At 41.9% G+C, this 18,717-nt stretch overlaps 1 protein-coding gene and 1 long non-coding RNA gene across 2 annotated transcripts in view; one reads left to right on the top strand and one right to left on the bottom strand.

The window, feature by feature from the left end:
• Positions 1–10,008, bottom strand: part of TLN2 (talin 2) — a 150,452-nt gene extending 140,444 nt beyond the window's left edge. Inside the window, exons 1-2 of the mRNA XM_061347597.1 lie at positions 9,871–10,008; positions 5,650–5,763 (exon numbers count right to left, since the gene is read on the bottom strand). The gene's annotated coding sequence lies outside the window, so the exon portion shown is untranslated. The remainder of the gene's footprint in view (positions 1–5,649; positions 5,764–9,870) is intronic.
• An 859-nt stretch (positions 10,009–10,867) lies between these two features.
• LOC133209161 (uncharacterized) lies at positions 10,868–18,328 on the top strand. Its single transcript, XR_009724620.1, has 3 exons — positions 10,868–10,947; positions 16,905–17,034; positions 18,200–18,328. It is a non-coding gene; the product is annotated as an uncharacterized LOC133209161 (long non-coding RNA).
• Positions 18,329–18,717: the final 389 nt, after the last annotated feature.

Here is an 18,717-nt window from a genome sequence, read left to right as displayed (position 1 = left end):
TATAGCCTTAGGCGGGATAAGAATGACATTGTGTTGGCTGCTAAACAAACCGAATAAGAATTGCTGTTTCTTCTTAGAAGTCCCAGACAGAAAAGAAACCAACCAACCAAACATAACTTCAATCATTTAGGAATGTTTATTTCTTAAAGTTTTAACTGGCATGACCTAAGGCCACAATTCACAAAGGCATGCTCATAAAAATGTGCATGCTACCACAACACACGTGGGTCACAATTACTAAACACCGTATTTTAAGGTACAAGAATGTGAGGCAAGTGAAGACAAGGAATTCTAAGCAAGGAAATGCATGAATGGTTTAAGGTCCTATACAATCTTACAGAAATCACCTCTGACCCTGAAGGCTCTGAAGTATTACATTACATCAGATACACAGATACCATGAGAGATTTTGCTTTTGCTTCAAAATCCATGTGCATCAACTTATCTCCTACCGCCAGTGCAAGCTCCTTGTCAGACACATTACAGGCTAAAATCAATAATCTCATCAGATATGACTAATCTGATTAGATCAGATCCAACATTTCCAAAACGTTGGAAAAAACCCTGAAATTATGAAGATGACCAATTGAAATATTGATTTACATCTGCTGGTGTGAATGATGAACCTCACTTTAAGTGCACACTGTGCCTTGAGATATTATAATAAAGTAGTATGAAGCCATCACAATTAGAAAGACTAAGTACCAGAAGCCTCTTCTAATGATTCTTTCTGAAGAGCAAAAGAGACAAAGCAACATACCATCGAGTAAGCACTTGGTCTTCCTGCTGCAGTAAAAAATGGATTAGCTTGTACATGGAAAACAATATGGCATTAATTTGTCAGCAAATATTGCTGGAAGACACACTGAAAACAGCCAAAGACTTGAAGAAACAAGTATTAGAACAAATTATGGAGTGTGGGAGGTTTGCTATAGTGTTGGCAGGACGTAAAGATATTTCTAACACATCTCAGTTTACGCTATATGCTAGAAAGTTTAAATGATGAAATAATTACAGGGGGAACTACTCTTTCATGAATCACTATAAGAAAAACGTACCTTGAAATGAGGGGAAGACTCAACATACTCTCAGCAGTAAGTTAATTCTTTAATAGAAACAATATTTTATGGAAGAACTCTGCAAGTGTAATCACCAAGTGGCTGCTTTAACTGGAACTTAAAAAGAGTATTCCAGTATAAAGTTTACAGATAGAATCATATGTGAAATCCTTTCACTGCATCATTCATAGGCAAGTTATTGCAGCAAAGTTGGAGCCAGAAGTGCACAAAATGCTACAGGCTGTCACTGTTATGGTTACAATACCTTGTAACCAGATGGTGAGTGATCATGGAAGTCTTATTCCCACACTGAGGTTTGCTGGTTATCTTGTGACAAAGTGGTTAAAAGAGTTGGCAAATTTAAAGATGCATTAAGTTTCCCCACAAAGGCAACTGTTCAAAACTTACTGCATTTCTGTGATGACAAGTAGCTGTCAGCAGTATGGTACCTAGCAGATAATGCCAAAAAAATACATGCTTATGATGTCCCTTTAAGGTAAAGTTGACATTTTAACAGTGACCAAGAAAGTAGCTGCTTCACAAAAGAAACCCACTCTACAGAGATGTTTGGAAATGTTTCCATTGTTACGCAATTTTGTTGCTGAAAATTATGTGTCATTGATAAAACCTCTCAAATATCTGTACACTTAAGAGTTGGAAACAGAATTTCCTAACCCGTTTAACAACCTTCCAAAACAAGAGTTTCAGGGGGTTTTGAATGTGTTTGTTAAAATAGAAGAATTCAACACCTTCCCATTAGTTTGCAAGAACGGCTGACTGACATTAGGGAAGATGGAAATTTAGGAGATTAATTCGAAGAAAAACCCTTGCATAACCAGTGTACAGGAGTGGAAAATGAGTACCATGATTTAGTAAGCACAACCAACAGTGCACTTCTATTTGAATCTATATATCTTTGTGAGGTGTCTTTTTCATCTGTGACAGCTATTAAAACCAAGTATTGAAATAACTGAATTTAGAATCAGACCTTCAAATAGCTGTATCAAAGTGTTAAACCAACGGTGGTTAAAAAAACAAACCACATTCGAGCACATAACACTCACTAAAAGCTTTTTTTAATAGGAGCAAAAAGAGGTTTTGTTAAGAAATAAAATACATTTTTTGGTTAGTATTTCTACCCTCCTTTCTTAATTTCTACTTCTGCATGTACATAATCTAAGTACAATAGTGTATGTGCATAATTTAGAAATAAAAAGATATTTGGGGCATGGTTGTTCACAAATCTTTCCTGATAAGGGTGTGAGATCAAAAAATCTTCAGAAACCACTGCCTTAAATGCCCTGGTATAATGGTAATACTATTTCAAGGTAATTAAAGCCATTGCTGATTGCAATAAGATCCACATGGAACACAGTTGTTAGGTTTTAATTTTCAGTTTTCAGCCTAAGTAACAGGGGGGTTTGGCCTCATATGCAGATGGCATTTTTAATGCTTCAAACTTCAATTTATCTTTGAAAAGGAATGATAACAGCATTAAGTAGGAACACATTTTTTTCCTGCACAGATGTTCACAGTCGTTACTGAGTCATTTTCATAGCTTGGCCTTACAGTTGTTTCAGAGTGGTCTGCTTGGTTCTTCAGGGCACATCTACCGTTCTAACTGGTTTCAGGCTTTTTTATCTGTGTTAGATAATTTCCAACAACTTCTGCATAACTAGTTCCCCTTAACCATGCATTTGTACCACAGTTAAGGTATTCTTCTGCCCCATTTCTTTGCCACTAAAGCCCTGCCATTCTGTTTGAATGTTCTTACAAAGTCAGCCACACTTCTGACATGAGATCTCTAAGAATATCTTTTCTGCCCAGGCCCTCCCAATATTTTAATGCTTCATCTTGTGGAATAGCAAAAGAATTGTGAAACTTAAATCCCATGGTTTCTTACTTCATACATCTTGCTTTTTGTTAGACAGAGTGGATTAAAATTTGGCTAGCACCCGGATCATTACGGCAATTAAAACAAAAAGGCTGCTGAAAGACTTTGCTTTCAAGAAGCAAGCAAGAACTAAAGAAATAGAATTTTAAGAGTACTGTTCAAACAGAAGTCACCTGAGAACAAACAGCACTTCCCTAAATCTTCTCATGGAGCAATTTCATTCATGAAATACTTGCACTGGAGCTCAGGCAAGCATCAACCATCGGGATGGATGGGCCTGTGCTGCAAATCAGGCAGCAGCAGCAAAGCGGATAGGACAGCAAAAGTGACACTTCTTCCTTCCCTCTCAAAAATACTACCAAGAAAATTGCATACTTGGCTTTTCCAACTGTATTATGCCACTAGATAGTCACTTACTGAACATAACTGGTTTTTTCCTCAAAACCATCAAGCTTCAAATGATTATTTTCCACGTGTTGATGTTGGATGATTTGATGTGACTGCTACAAGGGGTTTTTCAAGCCTGGACTGTCTTCTTTCAGGAACAGCCACACAGCATCCCCCTGTAAAAGATAAGTATCTGCATGCTCTGGAATGAGGTAGCCATTCTGAACAGAACAACAGAGCAGTGTATAAAAGGAGAGAAAAACTGAAGTATCTTAGGTCCTCCAACTACCTACAGCTATGGATGCAAGTAGCACCACTAACAGACCATCTTCCTGCTCCTGAGAAAAGTTATTTTTTTTTTTAATCTGGCTTTTGCTTTCTTGGATCTCTAAGGACAGAGAGAAGACAAAATGTCATTCATCCAAAGAGCACCTGTGAAACCATTTGAACTGACCTCTTACATATCCATGTCCTCTACATTACAAAGGCCTCAGACAAGACCCATTAAATCCACTGCAACCCCCTTCTCTCTGTGTCTGGGTTTGTTTTGTACTTAATCTAGAAAAAGGTTTGCCCAATCTCGCCAGGCAAAGTTTAGTTAACTACCCTTTCTTCACAGGTTTCAGTCTTCTGTACATTCAGTTACACTTCTCAACATCTGCTTTTAAGTCTGGCTAGTATCACAGTGCAGCTGAACAGGCAATCCAGCTACAATCTGGCTGATCTGAACCTTATTCACAACCACAAATGTAGCCACTGAATTTTTTTTTAATTAAAAACCAGACACAGTTTTCAGCATTGGAGTTCTCGCTTGGGGTCTGTACATCCTCAGCTGTTGCACATAACATTTCCAGAGAGTACTTTAAATATCACAACAGAGTCATCTTACTTTCCAAAGCCTTTGCTTTTTTAAACTGAAGTTGGACATTTACCTCCTCCTGTAATAATACCTATAGTGATGCCCCAACCCAGAGATGTGCCACTGGTTCCATCTGCTTGACCCTGAATTCCAACTGTGCAGTAGTGACTCCCACTTTTCCTTTACACCTCCTTGCCAACAGCATATTTCTTTTTATATACACTTCAACAAAAATCAAGCTAAGAAAATCTTTTAGTCAGTAATGGAAAAACTATAAGAAATAATAATAAAACTTGCAGTCAACAGTGAACTTAGCATTCAAGTTCAGCTTCCTGATCTCACTGGCTGCCATGCCACTCAATTTTGACTCTCTCCTGGTATCTGTACATTTTTTATTGTATCTAAGCATTATGTCCTTCAGTTCTACACCACCATCACATTCCTGCCACAATCCTTCCCATTAGATTACCATAGGTCTTTTCTTCAACAGGGATTATCACATCAGACATTCATAACCTGCCTTTGCTGTTTCCACTCTTTTAGCCAGGTGCTACCTTGCTGCTTCCTGCTACACAGCACTTGATACGTTTAAATTGAGCAAAGGTAAAAGATACTTGCCATAAATGTCTTTAAGGCTAATTCATGTTTCCACTGGTACAAATTCAAGCCTGATTTTCACTACCAGTAAGTTTCGGAAACTGTTCACATATGAATGCTCACATCTATACCTGAACTTTAAATCTCACATTTCAGAAAAATCACAACCTTCCCACTAGTACATACCACCACTGTAAACAAACCACAGTATAAGCTAGACTTCAGGTAATAAACAGTTATTTACCTTATTACATGTATCAAATACCAAGAAAGAGAAATCATTATATGGAAAAAACTATATGTAATAAGCATTATATAACTGTGAAAGCTTCCCTAAGCTGAAGACAATCTTATTAAGAAATTCTCACACCAATCTGCCCAATCCTTCAGCAAAGCACTAAATGCTTCGATATACTATAGCAAAAAACCCTCTACACAGCTGACAAATGTAACTTGTTACTCAACTTGAAAAATAAACAGCCCAGCTAGTACCATTGACTATCACCTCAGTTGTTATTTGCCGTGATTTAGAAGACTGAGAGCCTCCTGCTTATTTCTTGACTACATGTGACGTTTTCATGGAAATAAGAAATCTCAGCCTTGTGAGAGTTGCCAGATAGACACAAGGTTCATTTACAATTCACTTCAGCTCACACTTTCTTCCTGCTACCCAAACACAGAAAGATGAGCTACCTACTGAGAATGTAAGGAAGGCAGTTTCAAGTGCCAACCTGACCCATCTGGGCAGAAATTCAACTGGTTGCTGCCAAGTGAAGGGACTACAAGTAACAAGTCAGCCCTGTAGTACTGTAAAGATATTTTAAGAAAAGACATTGCTGTATGGTCACCCTCACCTTGTGAAGTCAGTCAGCGTGTTTTCTAGCTTCATGAAGATGCCTGGGTAAAAAGGCGATGGAGCTCTGAGAATTGAGGGGGTGGATCTCTGGGGATGGAATCCCAGCTTGCAGCTGGAAGTGGAAAATATCAAAATGTTATCACAATTGCTTCAAGTATGCAGGCTAATTCAAACTCAATTCCAAGATAAGCATGTGCACACAAAACACACCCAGGGAAAAGGTTCTCTGACACTACTGTGAAACGGGTTTTCAGCAGCATTAGCACGGACAGAAACCTAGAAAATTCAGGGGTCACACTTCCAAGTCTGGCATCAAAACTAACAGCAGGCTCCTCACCACCTCCTCAACCCCAAGCGCATGAGCCTCACTCAAAAGGCATGTCTTTACTGCACACAGAGATAGAAGGTCACAATTCTCTAAACGTTGATCAGACCAGGATTTCAGCATCCTGTGGATCAGCCTAGCTACTTATGCATTTAAGTAGCCTGGCCTACCTTCAAGGCAACCAGATTTATTTTTTAATAGGAATGAATAATTTAATTACAACAATAAAAATAAGACATAAAACAGCTTAAGACAAAACACAATGTGCATAATCATAGGAATCTCTTACATAGATTTACAAAAGCCTGTATTATTCTGCTTAATACAGCCTCTGGAATTTGGGAACCAGGCTACTCTGAAAAAAAGCTCTGCTTTATCATTTGCATCTCCCCTACCTCTAGAATTTCTTCAATTTACACTATTATGACTATTTGTGGTCAAAAGCAGAAGCCTAGAAGCAAAAACCTGCATTCCCCTTCAAGTACCAACAGACAAGACTACCTAAACTGTAATTTCCAGCTATATACCAGTAACATTTATGTCAACTGATATGCTAAAATACACAAGTAAACATATGAAACCTACCATGAAAAATACTGCCTATTATGACAGCCTCCCCATATTTGCAACACCCAACCATTTTGTTTGCTGCTCTCAATTTGCATCAGCATTCTATTGTCTGCAGAAACATGCATAAGAAGACTTGCCAAACCTTGTAAGTATTCAAGAATGGGGGGGGGGGGGTTGGAAAGGAAGAATTTTTGAAGGTTGGATACAGTAGTCTGTAAACACATTCACACTTCTTTCCTAATTACAGCCCCATGCAAAGGCAGCAGCTGGATCAGAACTTCTGAACAAGAAACTCTGCATATTAAAAAAAAAATAATCAGGAAGCCTACACATTTGGCAGTTTATTGAAATCTCTGAGGGTCAGAGAGGAGTGGGAGCTGAAAACTACTTCAAGTGATGGTTTCAGTACATAAATGCTCAAATAATGGACTGGAATAATGCTTCAGCAAATGGTATTGCTCACATTTCATGAACATACAACACTGATATTCCAGCGACTATCTGACACTACAATGCCACAAGATGGAATGGAGGTTGTCTGTATTATTGTCCAGCTGTGGTAATTAATTCAGTACTGGCATTTTTTAAAGCCGCCTAGATCTTACATTTGCACAGATTTAATAGATATATTTTATACAGGTAGGGATATAAAGTGACAGTGTGCACAGTGAAATCTTTGTGGGAGCAATACTAACTAAGTGGTTTCCACAGCAAAAATTCCAAGTCATCATGAAGATCATGCACTTCAAGCTATGCCACAGCAAGATAGTTCTTTCAAGCCCACTCCTTCCTCTCCAAAATAAAAGTCTTGAATCTACTGTAGTGGTGTTTTGTACTAATCAGTTATCTTTATAACTATACATGCATTTCCTAATGTAAGTAGAATTCAGTGATCAGATTAGCTGGCAGAAGAAGAAAGAAGTCTTAAGTAAAATTGTACAACAAACCAAGCTCAGAGTAAAAGTACTTAATCCTTGACAATTCAAATCCAAGTTCGTCTTTCTCAACATAATCTACTCATAACCAATCTATCCATCACACACCAAAAAGCTCTCGCCCTCTCAGGCACTACTACAGTGCAATGGCAACATTTCAAATCAACTTAAATTAGGCTGTACTACATTCCATTACATGATATCATGCAACAGATGTTACTCTAAGAACACACAGGACAATTATTCGGAGTAAACTGCTGTAAATTGCATGGTAAAATGAATGGGTATCTTATATGAAATTGCTATAGTATTTTCTCGAATTTTATACCAAGGTTCAGAACTTAAATATCACCCAAGTTTATCACAGTTAACCCAAAGACTTATATTGGCAATCAGAGACAAAAAGTATTCTCATCTTACTCAAGCTCAATAATTTTGCCACCAACAGATAAGCTAGAATTCCACTTATCCCTTTAATTTTGCAGTGACTAGTGAGTCAAATATAGCATCACATATCTTACAAAATGCACTTCCCAGAGGAAAGAGGGGGGTTGTTTGGTTTAATCCCCCCCCCCCAACTGTGTGATAACCTTCAATCTCAAGGAACTGCACTGAAAATGTCATGGTTTGAAAATTAAAGCAGAAAAGGTAGTCCAGCCAACTTTATTCATAGTTAACTTAGCTGTATTGTTGGAAGAATGGCTGACCATTATCTCAGGTATGAAAGCATTTTGTACCGATATGTTATAAATTGTAGTATAACTAACACTGGTGGCTTGCACTCACACTTGCAACACACTGCCATACATGTATGAGTAAGTGACGGTTTACATAAGCTAGAACAGTCTCAGACACATGCTACTTGTTTTCTTATTCATGATATGGATATTTTGCCATAGCTAGCAGGCTCTCTTGACAATGCAGGAATCCTGATGCCTTTAAATAACACACTTTCAAACTCAGAACTGGCTTTCTGGTTTGAAACTTAATATGGCTCAAACTTGGCTTTAAAATACAGGTCTACAGAATAAACTTTTAAAGATTGGAGGGAAGTGGGTAATTGTTTAATTTGATCATTTTTTTCATTCAGTATTTCCACCATCCTTCTAACTAGACACTGCAGCGGTGTTTTAACACACAAAAAGTGCATTAATATTAAATAAATTCAAGTGGCTAGTCAGCAGAACAAAAGCACTACAGAAGGTGAGCACAAAGACAGCAGAGGCCCCAACCCCCAGACAGGTGTGCCCAGGCGGTGGCACTGTGTCAGGGTTCTCTTGTCACCCAAAAGCAAGCCTGTGCGGTGCACCCCACAGCCATGAGATAGGGTGACAAGGAAAAACCAGAAGTGCCAAGACACTCACGGGGACCCGAGCCCACAGCGCGGTCAGGCCCTCCACAAGCATACAACGCTGCCACTCACCAAGGGAGGTTTTGTGCTCTGGCCAGACGCGGGCACGGGGCCCTGGTGCACCGAGGCAGGTAGCCCAGAGCCGCTGGCCCCTTACACTTCCAGGCCAGCATGGGGAAGGGAGAGGCCGCCGAGCAGCGCGGCTCACCAGCAATCCCACCCTCGGCTGCGCTGCGCAGGGACAGACCCGTCGTTCCCTCCCGTCCGCGGTGTCTCTACGGGACCGGCCTGCCACCCACTCCCACCCCGAGCTGTCCCACGGTCTAGTGGGAAGAGGCGAACATATGGTTATAGATATACGCGTACACAGGCGCCGCACGCCCGTCCTTGGAAGGTCGTCGCTTCGCAACGTGTTGCGAAAAGGGATTTTTTTCTCCATCGCGGTTGCCAGTAGCGCCCAACGGCTCCGTCCCTCAGGCAAACTCACCCCCCGACACGGCCAAGCGAAGCTTCCCGAAACAGGCTGCGAGGGGCCGGGAGGAGATGCCGCCCCTGTACCTCCTTCCCATACCAATCCTATAGGGTACAGGGAGCAATCCCAAAGGACCGCGGTTTGCCTCTCTCCCACCTCGACCCTGTTCCTGACGAACGCAAGGTGAGCGGGAGCCACTCTCACCTCCCCGGGGCTCAGCCCTCCCGGCGGCAGGACCGCAACCGGGCCACGGCAACCCGGCTCCCTGCACAGCACTGGGCCGGGCTACTGCCGTACTCCCTAGAACCGGCAACTTGTTGGGCGAACAAGGCAGTGCTGGACGGAGTGCAGCTCCCGCCTCCCGACCGACAGCCTGCCGGGGGCAATACAGCATCTACACGCGAAACCCAGCAGCAGCTGAGGTGCCGCAGGCACGGAGCGACTCCGCGCTCCCGCCGCTCAGCCCTGCGCGGAGTCTTCCCCCTCTCGGCGGCTCAGCACGGACCGGACACTCCATGCAACGTGCAACGGCAGGGCAGGACAAGGGGGTCCTCGCGGGCTCCTACCGGGAACGGCGTTACTGTAGCATTGCACAGCGCCTAAGCCCCGCCGCTCGCTTCCTTCCTTCCTTCCTTCCCCCCCGCTCGCCTGTTGCCCGCTCCCGCCTGCTCCGCCGCCGCCTACAGCCGCCGCCGCTGCGGACTCCAGGCGCAGACCCCCGCTGGGGAGGGCAGGAAGCGCGTCATCACTCCGGGACAGCTCCACCGCCCTTCGCCCGGTGCGGCCCGACCCGGCCCGCTCTGCCGCCGGGCCCACGGCGGGGGGAGGCAGGGACCCCTGCCCGCCCAGCCCGAGTGACCCCATCTCCCGCCCGCCCAGCCTTCCGCTTACCCGGACACCGGCGAGAGAGGAGCCCTCCCTCAGCTGGCTCGCCGGCCCGCCAGCTTAGGTTCCTCCTCACCTCAGGCGTGAGGGAGAGGCATCTCCGCCGGCCGCGGCCCTCGCTGAGGCTGTGAGATAGCGTCGGTCCCTCGCTGCCCGACCAGGACCGCAATCACCGGGCTCGGCGGCTCCTCAGGAAGGACAATAAGCCAGATGAACGCGGCCGGGGGAGGCCGGCATTGTTTTCACCGCGAAACGCTCAACAGAGCCGTGTGGCACGGCGAGCCCCGCGGATAGAGGGCTGCTGTGGAGGCGCGAGGCGCCCGCCTCAGCCGGCCCCTGAGGCAGCGCGCGCTCGCACCCTCGCGCTTCCCGCCTCACGCGGTGGCTCGCGCCGGCGCTGCGCGGTGAGGGGGCGCGCGCCGTGCTGTGGCGTTCGGTGGGCGCCCTGCGGAGGGCCCGAGCGGCGCGGGCAGCGCGCACCCGGGCTCGCCCCTCGAGCAGGGGCTCGCACCCGCACCCGGGCTCGCCCCTCGAGCAGGGGCTCGCACCCGCACCCGGGCTCGCCCCTCGAACAGGGGCTCGCACCCGCACCCGGGCTCGCACCTCGCACACGGGCTGGGTTTTCCCTCCGGGAGAGCTCGGGCGCATTGATTTTGCCCAGGCCCCACCAGCATGACCGATACCCGTCCCTGTGGTAGACCTGAAGCTACACGTCTGTGGCAGAGATGGTTTCAAAGTAACAAGAGTGCCACGATACGGTCAGTAAGCTTTGAAAGCAATCCAATCTGCTCATGGGTTTGGTTACATTAAGCGTTTGTAAGTAATACCAGCAAGAAACTGCTGTAGCAGCAAAAGAAATGCGGACTTTCTTCGCACAGCTTGTATCCTTTTGAAAGTTCTACTTGTCTGAATGGTTTTGATATCAATATCCCTGGCAGTGTTCAAGGCCAGGTTGGACAGGGCTGGAGCAACCTGCTCTAGTAGAAGGTATCCCTGCCCCTGGCAGGGGGTTGGAACTGGATGAGCTATAACATCCCCTCCAATGCAAACCAGTCAGTGATTGTGTGAATATGGGAAAAGAAAGAGTTAAGCGAACTTAAGTCCCCTATGTGAATTAGTCTCATATGTACTAGGGTCTTCATCAGTAAAACTGACAGTTAAAAACCATGCAATTAAAATGATTGAATCTGATTTAGCTGAAATGCAGCCATTGGTAAATAGTTTTGCTTGTAACCAGATTAAAGAGCTGCATCACACAAAGCCAGCATTACAGCTAGTTTTGCCTTCAAGAGTAATTTTGCTCCAACAAATGAACCTTAGGACACTGAACTCACAACTGCACTGTGACACAGTCCAACATAGGTTGTATCAACATGCTTCTTGGAGGGCATGTACAAGCAGTCTGTATGTACAAAAACTAACCATGTTATCTCATATACCCACACTACAGGAGTAAAAGCATCACAATGTTAACATCTTTAATGGTCACTGTGAGCTGTGTCAGCTTCAGCAAAGGAAAATGAAGCATCTGCCATGCAAAATACAATGGAGACTAAACAGGCTTTCTTTCTAACTTCCAAATAATTTACAATATCCCTGTTGTACAAATGAGTTATGGTTATACTTGTTACTAAAGAGATCCTGTTATGTCTGTTACTAAAAGAAACAATAATTAAAGTATTTCTTATGGTTTAGGGGTAATTCTTCAGTTGTAAGCTATCAGTGAACAGCCATAATACTTTGTACAAAGAGCAGATTCTTTTTAATTTTGGCCTTTTACTCACTATAATGATAATCTTCCAACAACATTGCTTTCCCTATTTGGTGTACAGCTTAAATCCCCTTTTACAGAATATATAATGGTCACCTTCATTCTTCTCTTTGTGCAGCAATATCCTATTTTCTGGCACTAATACTGTTTCAAAAGAAACTTCCTCTATTCCATTACATTAGCTTTTTCTGTTTTAAAAGCTTCACTTGTAAACCTTTTCCTGGCCTGTGTGTTCTCACATGTAATAACATGCAAGGCCACAATTCCAAGCTCTGTTGCTGTCATCATTTGTATTCTCCTGTTTCCTCTCAGTTCACAGGAAGGCCGTTTAAACCTCTGTACTGCATTACCCTCCAAACATCTTCTCTGAAGTCTATCACAGTGTCAGCTAAAATACCCTCCAGTCCCAAAGAACAAAATTTTACTACATAGTAATACATAGTACAATGGCAAAATCAGGCTCCTCGGTATCATTTCTATGTCTTGCTACTCCAGATATGTCTGTGTGTCTGGACACATTTATTATCTTCCTTTGCACCCAGCTAGTGACTTGTTTTGGGGCACAAATCAGCTGGGTTTTTTCTCTCTTTGAATGGTAATGAATACAAGAGGATCTGAGCACGCACCTGGATTCTGCAGTAACAATCTGTAACAATACTATTACCATAACAAATGAGGTGTCCTGTCAGTCTGTCATTTGAGGATCCAGCTTTTGTTATTTCAGTAATGAGAAATAGCTGTATTTTTCCTGCAGTGTAGTGGATGTAGAGAACAGAATTATGACTTCCTGGTTCCTTTACATTATTTCAACTTGTAAAAATTTGCAAGTAGGTGCATTTCCCATGAAAGAAGAAAATAATCACAGTATAGATGACTCCAAAAGCACTTACATCAATGTACTTGCATGAGACAAAACTTTTTTAGCATTTCTACAGAAACTCTGCCCTTTCATTTCTTTTCAACTCTGTCTGCCACTGCTTTCCTGGAGCATTTTTAAACCAATTTTACCAGTCCCAGCTGCAGAGTTGCAGATATTGGCACCTGCATGGCATCTCCTGGGATTAAATCAGACTCCAGCTGCAGTTACCAGCTATGACAGGTACTGCTTATGATTTGCTGTGATTGAGTGGAAAAATATCTTCTTTTTTTTTTTAAAGTAACATTTCTAGGCTTTATTTGTATTCAAATAACACTTTAAAATCGAGATATTCTATGGAGCATCTCACTTCACTTCTAAGGTTACGTTTTGCTTCTGTTCCACCTGTTCTAAGGCTTTATCTTACCATCTTTTAATTACTAAACCCCAGAGCTTTAAGGATAAGTGTTAAACAGTCCCCCAAAACAGAGGCATGAAACACCTACACAAACTATCCACAAATGCCATCTTATTTGTTCATAGCCCTCTGTTAATCCTTGTATTGAAATTATTTTAGGACTCTGGTACTTAAAATAGCATGTGGATGACAGCAATACTGGCATATTTATTGGTGTTTCCTGTGAACTAGTACTCAGTCAAGTGTGTGTGCTGGGGCCTTCAATGAAGTATGCCATAAACAGTTTTCTCATTTGTCATTTCAAATAAATTTTAAATTACTGTCTCAAAACAGGTCCATTAAAATGCAGCATAAATCATACCTAAGCATGTAAACTAGATTCTCTGTGTGTGTGACTGGACTACTTGAATAACTACATTAGAAGGCTTTAAAAATAAATTTAAGACACACAGTTATAAAAATTGCATTTATAATGAGTCTAAGTTACCCTTGATGAGTAATGGTAGGCAAAAGATAGCACTGTCATTATTGCCATAGCATTAGCAGGCAGTAAAGTTATACTGGTTCTTGAGTGCACTAATAGCCCTGACCAACCTCACCTGGGGCCTCTACCCACACCCTCTGCCCATGGGCCCAGGAGCTCCATATAAGCTCAGCCCTGGTTGGTTAGTTTCTGTTTGAGCTATGCTATAGAAGTTTGTTTACTTATGGGCTTTGTTCATTTAGACTGGGACATGTAGGCTAAGACTATGGTCTGATTTTCAACCACCTTTATATACATATATACTTGTTGTGGTAACTACTATGTCATGTCTGTGCCTGGGTACATTCAGTAGGTATCAGCCTGGCCTGTGGACTGGTTTTTCTGGCCGTACCTTAACTATGTTTTATTTACAGTGTGTATAGTGTACAGTGTGAACCTCTGTAATGGTTTGGGCTCTTTGTTGAACTTGCCTGCTGTCGTGATACCTGTATTGTTATTATTGTTTGCATGCTATAAGATGGCTAGTGCTTTGTTTGTTGTGGTTTTGTATGTGGCTTCTAGTTTCCCATCTTAGAGGAAGCTTCCAATCTTTGCTGCTCCCTGGCAGACACAGGCTAAGGTGCAAGCTATTTTGTTTACACTGTTGCAATGCATACTTATTCCTTGGTTTTCTAATAATGTTGTTATGGCTTGTGTTATTGCTTTAGAAAGAGATCTGATTTATCTAGACATCAAGCAAGCATGGAATAAAAGCTTATACTTTATCCTGGAGAACTTACTGCCCAACTAGACTGTAAGGAATAACAGACTGAATGAAGCAAACAAAGATTGCAGAATGCTAATGGCTAGTATAATATATTTCTCTTTCCATTCATTGTTAGCCTAAGCTATTGTTTGTTGCTTTAAAGTGTAACAGTAAAGCAAAGTTTGAAAGAGAAAGAGACCAAGCAATGTTTTCAGGGATATGTTCCTCATAACATTCAGGTCAATAATGAATTGTACAGTCCTAAAAAATACAGGGCTGCGAGAAAGCCATGAAACCAACTTCCTGCACTATGGGAAGGTATGTAGATCTTGCAGGGCCACTGTTGTTTTAATCTCTTTGTTAAAATCTTCAGGCTAAGAGATGCTGCAGTATCTTTATGTAGGTATATGGCTTTGGTGTTCCACCAGCCTTACTGGGAAGTTTCTTTGAGGATCTAGGCCAGATTTGTGGCACTAATTCAGATGACTTCTTCTTGTACTGTTCTGTTTTGGTTATGGTTAACAAATGAATCATGATTCTGGATTTATATTTGTTGAAATTTCAGCTTTGTAATTGGAAGAATCAAGTTTTCTCTGCATGACTAACACCTATTCAGGTGTTCCTGAGAATTTCTTTGGGATTCCTGTAACCTCTTGTGGATCATTACAGTTTTATGTATGCCTTTCAAAGTCTGGTGTAGCTCTCTGTATTGGCATTTTAGCTTTCATCTGTGAATCAACTTAGACCTTCAGATAACTTCTGCTATTTTGATATAGAGCTGATTGCTTTCCAATTGGTAGTTGTACAGGGGCTTTTTCTTTCTTCTTTGAACCTCTCTACTGAGCTTCTTGACATTAAGCCATTCTTCCAGTTTGTTCTAATCATTCTGGATTCCGAAGACTCTTCTCCAGGAGCACTCACAGGTATTTTAAACCTATTTAATTAAAGGAGCATGCAAAGGATGTCTTGATAGCACTGTGTCTGGTGTTGTGGGTAGTTCATGAACTTTATAAAGATTATTTAAGTACCTCTGCCACCTTGGTTTACATTGCTACCATCTGACTTTTATCAGGCTTAACACCTTCTCACCACTATCCATGGGCAACATCCTGAGGCTTCTCTGAGCTAAGAGATAATGGTAGTAAAAGACCCTTGTGCTACAGGTGGAAAAGGCACAGAGAAAGAGGGGATGCTTCCAGTTTTCTTCCCAGTTTTTTATTTCTTTCCCACTTGTGGATATCAGGTATCCACCAGCAGGTGTAAGATAGCATCGTGTCATGTGTTAAACACATTCAGTGAAGATTCCAAGTATACAAGGGGAAATTCTGGGTAGCAGTTGTACCATTTGCCTTGTTGAAACATTCCTGTGTTTTTCATTTAGACTACATCCACCTTTCTTATTTACTCCATTCCATTGTACTACATAGAAAGCACAGCATTATGTGTTACAACAACCGGGTTATTTTACATTGGCTTTTTTATTCTAGTAATAATTGGACCTTCCAGTAAAGTTCTCAGTCTCACTTGACATACACAGGTCCAATTCCTTAAGGAAATAAGTTATTCTAAAGAGATATTATAGCATTGCTGCATCTGACTTTTCAGATTTGCACTATAACTTCCAGAAATTCATTTATTAGAAAAATTTCTTTGGACTGCTGTCCTTCACAGATAAGGTAACAGAAGGGGTGTCATCTCTCATCTCATACTAGCAACCTTGCAGAACTCAAGGTCATGCACAGAATTGTACCAGTCATGTCACAACCTTACCAATTTTTCCCAGCTCTGCGTATTTCAGTCACGATGAAAAGACAAGGGCTGACTGATCATCCGTCCATGCAGGACCAACTGGTGTTCCAAAATTCTTTTCTAGTTGTGTGATTGATTACATTATAGTCTAAAATACAGTTTATCCTTAAATTGTCTTTCTCTTGTGTGGTATTTGTTATCTCTGCAGAAAATCAGCCAATTCTAAATGAGAGAAGGAGTGTACAGAGTTAACAATTTTGGTAAGGAACACTTAAGACCAAGACTGCAGAAAACAAAGGCCATGTTTTGGTACCTAATTTTAAAAGGAATAGCTGATTTAAGAGCTCAAAGAGAATGAAGAAGATTGCTTTTCAGATCCGGTTCCCACACAATGTCAGTCCCAGCAAAGTTAATGAGACACAGATCTGGCAGTGTGGGAGGTCAGGAGACTAAGAGGAGCATCCTTCTCAGTTATAACCCACACAGTACCCAGCGTGGAACAGTCATAAATTGATCCCCTAGTTAATCAGTCTGGCTGCCCTCCAGCGTGGTATTTGTGTCATCAGAAGAAAACCTGACTCCCAAACAGCAGTGTTTTCTGTAATGCTGTCCCTTAGAAGGCAACCCAAGTTGTCTTTTGATTACAAGTCCCCTGTGGCTTCTGACAAACATTCTAACATTCATGTTTGCAGCTGAACTTCTTGCTGGTCTGATGAACACTTCCAGGTTTTCAAAACTGCTGTGGGAAGAATCAAAAAGAACATGAAGACTTGTCTACAAACCTACGTGTGCCCAGCTAAGTGCTAATTCTCAATATGATCAGTAACTAGTGCAGAGTATTTGAGTTGCACATCCTCTGGAGTACAATACTTTTCCTGGGTTTTTTAAAAGCATCTATTAAGTTAGCATTTATTTTTAAAAGTTTGGCCCTTTATTTATCTTTTTCTTGTCCATATCCAAGGCTGGAACACACATTTTGCACAAAGTCCACATGGAAATACTGTACTACAGTTTTTAAAACAGGATTTACTTCTCTAAACTGCTTGGGTATTACGCAGAGTGTTCCAGATCAGATGTGACTTGGATGGAACTATGTTGAACTTTTTGCTTTGTCTGAAAATCATATCGTGCAGCAATAATGGTGTCTTTTCAATTGCATGTATTTTAAGAATGCTGATGCAGCACTGGAGCAGTGCCAGGTATTTTAGGAAATACACTGCTGTTTTCCTTGGCTCCCCAGGGAGCCCCTCTTCATGTTACATTAGGCTTGTTGCTGGAATAAAGACCAATTTTTACTATTATTTTTTAACTATGGTGATTCAGTGTTACATCAAAATCTTCACTTTAAAAATGAGAGATGTTGTTAGCACCTTGTCTTCAAACAAATCATCTAGATAACAAGCACTATCATGTATATAACTGTTTCCTATCTTTTTTTTTTTCCCCCATCTCCTTCAATGGCTGGCAACAGCTGCACCTCAATTTTCTCCTGTGGTTTTCTTGTTTAGAGTTATTGGTTATTTGTTATGATTTATAACAGCAAAACTCTTTGATGCTTAAAAACAATGAAACACATACTTGGACATATTTAAGTGAGTCCAACAGATGCATTGTCTAAGTCTATGCAGTACCAAAGGAGAAAGACATAGTTGACACAGGATTATTTCCTGCTGGAAGTTTGCCAAAGAAAAATTGGCTGCAGTTGCACTATTCTTTACAGCAAGTGGCCTGCAATGCGTGTGTTTAATAAAGCACTAACATCTGGACCCACAGGATAAACTTTGTGTGTACAAGCAATGTAACTCTTCAAAATAAATATTTATTTGTAAACTTTTCACTTAAGGAAAAAGCATCCCAGAGTATCAGCTTTGGGGGCCATGTGCTACTTTAGCACTACTTGGGATTTGTGGAGCTGAAGTATTAGATAAGCTCTGTTCCTTCCTGTGCTTCTAAGTTCAATTGCTGTGTTCTCCTTATGGCCTCGCAGGGATTTCTATTGCATGGCCCCAGGCTTCTGCAGGCAGCCAGCACTGCTGTAATTATTGATCTCCCCTGGAGAGCCAAGGAATGAAATCACAGGAAAATGGAGCTGTGTCTTGGGATGGTTACCTCTAAGGTAAGGTACGCAGTAGGGCAGTGCACAGGAAGGCGTCAGTTACCTCTTCTGACAGGAAGCTGCCTACATTCATTCATTCCTCAGTCCCTTTCTCCCTTCCGTTTGCTTCTTTGCCTCATTCTTGTACCTTACTTGATGCACAGCAGTTTGTGCTGTAAGTGGCTATAACTTAAGCATGGTTTTGGTTTTGTTTGGTCAGTTGTTTTGTGGTTTTTTTGTGTGTTTTTTTGTTTGTGTGTGTGTGTGTGTGAACCAAGTTCTGAGATATCCTTGAACAGGAGAAAACTGGGAAGATCTTTTTGTTAAGCAGTATACCTACATACAAACATAGGTTACTGTGTGGTCTACCAGAAAATGCTAGTGAATTTACTCCACAGTGTCCTAGTGTA

This window comes from Neopsephotus bourkii, unplaced genomic scaffold (genome assembly GCF_033783945.1).
Source record: "Neopsephotus bourkii isolate Nb327-2 ecotype Australia unplaced genomic scaffold, CSIRO-AGI_Nbou_v1 NB_318, whole genome shotgun sequence".
NCBI classification, from domain to species: domain Eukaryota; kingdom Metazoa; phylum Chordata; class Aves; order Psittaciformes; family Psittacidae; genus Neopsephotus; species Neopsephotus bourkii.
Note: the sequence above shows the minus strand (reverse complement) of the source record. Positions and strands in the feature narration are given on the sequence as shown.